The sequence below is a fragment of the Corvus brachyrhynchos genome, unplaced genomic scaffold (assembly GCF_000691975.1).
Source record: "Corvus brachyrhynchos isolate BGI_N302 unplaced genomic scaffold, ASM69197v1 scaffold351, whole genome shotgun sequence".
NCBI classification, from domain to species: Eukaryota; Metazoa; Chordata; class Aves; order Passeriformes; family Corvidae; genus Corvus; species Corvus brachyrhynchos.
This window is the reverse complement of record NW_008236203.1, coordinates 746970-750508: the sequence shown is the minus strand read 5'-3', so window position 1 is coordinate 750508 and position 3539 is coordinate 746970.

The following is a 3539-nucleotide window of genomic DNA, read 5'->3' as shown; positions in this document are numbered from 1 at the left end:
GCTTGGCCTGGCTTCTCTTGCTCTGGGCAAGGGAAGATTTCAACACCAAAAAGGTGGGAATGCACTTCTGGAAAACACCGTCCGTGTCTAAGGAGGGTTTCGTGGAGCTGAGCTCGCTCGGGCTGTGCTGGTGCTGGGACAGGACAGGACAGGACATTTCAGCTCTGAACAACCCCTGTGTCAGCCAAGAACAGCTGGGGGTTTATTCCAGGCTAAACCCTCCAGGTGGCTCCGAACCCCAGCTCACCTGGGGCAGGTGCCATGGGATGCTCAATCCTGGGGAGCCTCTCCTTGTCCTCACACAGACGCAGAACAGAAAATGACTGTGCAGTTCAAAGAATCATGCTAATCTTAGGGGAAAAAAACTTTTTTTGCGGTTATTCTGTCGTTCCTGGGACCATCAGGACTTTCTTTACACAGAAGGAAAATGTTCACAGGAGCAACTGACATCTTTTCCAGGTTATCATGGTCTGTAGCTCACCTACCTCTGTCCCACGCTGCAGCTCAGCTCCTGAGCCTTCCTCCACAGGAGCACAGGAGAGAGACCCAAAGATGCCAGGAGGTTTGGTGGCACGAGGAGAGGGAAGGCTGGGGAAGGTGGCACCAAAGGCACCAACAGGGCTCTAACACAGTTAACACAAAGCTGCACATCTGGGAATGAAAGTGCTTGGCTCTGTCCAAAAAAGAGGGACTTTGGCACTGAAAGGAGCCAATGGGTGACAAATGGCCCGGAGCCATCTTTTGTTTGAAAAGCAGGGGAAGAGTGAGTCACAGCAGGGATTGGACTCACATCTGTGCTCCAGAGCCCTCAGGCACATCCTGGATGCTGGGGATGAGGCATTGGAACCGATTTTGGAAAGCATGCTCCGATACCAGAGACAGGGAAAGACAGGGAAGCAGCCTGGGAAAAGGGTTTCTGGTGAGAGACGTGGACAGTGCGTGGTTTCAATTCAGCACGGGGCTTGGGAAGGCCCTTCAGCACAAGTGTGGCCTGGGGAAACCATCCCAGGAAAGGAAGGACTCTTGCAGAGAGAGGAAACAGGTTCAGCCCGAGCCGAGGGGCAGACGCTGAAGCCAACAAATTAAAGAGGAATAAGGGGGGCCCCCCAGCCGTGGGAGTGATCAGCCACCAAATCGGTGGGCAAGGCCCTGGTGCCCTGGAGGCGCTGGAATAAAGCTCCACCAGCCGTGTGAGAGAAGAGCTTTCGGTGAGCAGGGAGCCCCTCAGGATGAGGATGTCTGGACTCCGTACGAGCAGGGCTTTGGGATCCGCAGCTCTGTGACGTGCACAGGGACCAGAGGCACCAGCGAGGCCCAGGAGCTGCTGGGGTGTGGCCCAAAGTCCTCCTGGTTTGGGTCAAACCCACTTCCAAAAGTGCCAGCAGCAGGATGGGGAGGGAGCCAGGTCCCAGCTGCAGCTCCTCCTGCAGCAGACATCCCTGGCCCTGTGGCATCACCCCCTCTCTTCCGGCAGCAGGAGAGGCTTTGGGAGCATGTCGGAATCTCTGTGGGGTGACTGAAAGCCCCCAAGGACTCAGGAATGTCTTACCCAGGTCCCCCCACCCTTTGCTCCCGCCCTTTGCCACCGGAGCCAGCCTTTCCCCAGGAGACAAGAACCAGACCACGTTCAAAATTAATATATATTTTTATTGAATAGTTGCTCTAAGTGGGCTTGTGAAGCCACTCATAGAATCACTTCTTTCACCTCAGCAGTGGTTCTGTAACAGTTATCAGCTTTGCAAGAGAGGAAAACCAAACAGAAGAGGGTGCAGTAAAATAAATAGGTTTTTTTTTCTTATCTTTAAAATAAACTTTTCAAATAAATACTTTGGTTTTTTAATTTTTTTTTCCCTTAAAAGGTACAAGAGTATTGTCAAAAAAACCAGCCATCAGGTTATAAAAAATTAATATATATTTTTATTGAATAGTTGCTCTAAGTGGGCTTGTGAAGCCACTCATAGAATCACTTCTTTCACCTCAGCAGTGGTTCTGTAACAGTTATCAGCTTTGCAAGAGAGGAAAACCAAACAGAAGAGGGTGCAGTAAAATAAATAGGTTTTTTTTTTCTTATCTTTAAAATAAACTTTTCAAATAAATACTTTGGTTTTTTAATTTTTTTTTCCCTTAAAAGGTACAAGAGTATTGTCAAAAAAACCAGCCATCAGGTTATAAACATATATTATACCTTATAGAAAGGGACTGGAATGGAGAGAGCCGGGGAGGGATCTTTACACGCTGTACAGAAGGGTTTTGTACCCAGGAACTCGGGATGAGAGCCTCGGGATCCTGGGGCTGTCCTGTGGAGCCCAGGGGGATCTTCCCAGGAGAGCTTTGTGCTGAGGACACCAGGGGAGGAGGAGGATGGGGGGCCGCTGCTAGGAGAGCATCCCGATGGAACGGGGCAAAGGGACAAGGTGGGGGCCGGCCAGGCCTGGGGCTTGGGGGGACCTTGGGACAGAGGGTGTGGGACCTCCTCGCCCAGACCCAGCTCTGCGGGGTGGGATTGGTCCTGCTCATGACAAAACCCTTCGGGGGCAGCAGGAGAGGGGCCCAGCGCCGCCTCCCTCACACATTCCCGCTGCCCACCCATCCAAAACCCCTCCTGCCTGCCGTGCCCCTCCAGGGAACAGCGGCGTTGTGCCCTCAGGGGACACTTCTGCAATGTCACCCCAGGCAGGAGAACAGATCCCAGCTCCCAGCGTGGCTCCAGGAGGGTTTGCAGGAGATCCTGGTGCTCACGGAGAAATACCCCACAGCAAACTGAGCCCCAAGAAGTCCCAGCTCAGGTTTGGGCCCCCTGGTTCAGTGAGCATCCCATGGGCTCCACGGGCTCCTCGGAGGAGCCAAGCCTGAGCTGGATCCTGTTAAAGAGCAAGCCTGAGCTTTGGGGTGGGGGTCAGCCCTTATCACATTCCTATCACAGACATTCCACTCCCAGCTCTGAACTCCTCCCAGCTTCCTCGGAACACCGCGGAGACAGAGCGGCAGCAGCGGTGCTGGGCACAGGGGTTTGGGGCACAGTGGGCTCCTTCCCCTGCCAGTCCCACAGCAGCTGCCCTCAGCCCCGGCTCACCCCTCTGTGCCACACTTCAGAGCCGTGCCCAATCTCTGATTCCAGGCTTTGGCTCAATGGCATTTTCCCTCCAGTCTTTGGGTTCACCCCTGGGCATGGGCAGGAGAGGACTCAGTGGGATTTTAGGGGAATCTGTGAGTCACAAAGAGCTCCCCCCTGTTCTCTGAGGCACTGATGTTTCTCAAGGATGAGTGCACAGCAGCCCAAGGACCTCTTTGGCCCTTCCAGCAGGAGGGGTGGGGGTGGGATGGGAGGACCCAGCCTGGCCCCCATGACCCGTCCCCACTGGGACTGATTTGCCAGTGGGGAAAAGGGGGAGTGGGACCAAGGGAAGCCTTGGAGGAAGCAAAAAACATCAGAGGGTCTTGCCTGGATGGAGCTTTGCACTCCTGGGTGGGAAAAGGAGGCTCTGGATGGGGAGCAGAGCAGGGGGAGCTCAGGTCCTGCTCAGCAGCTCCTGCGTCCT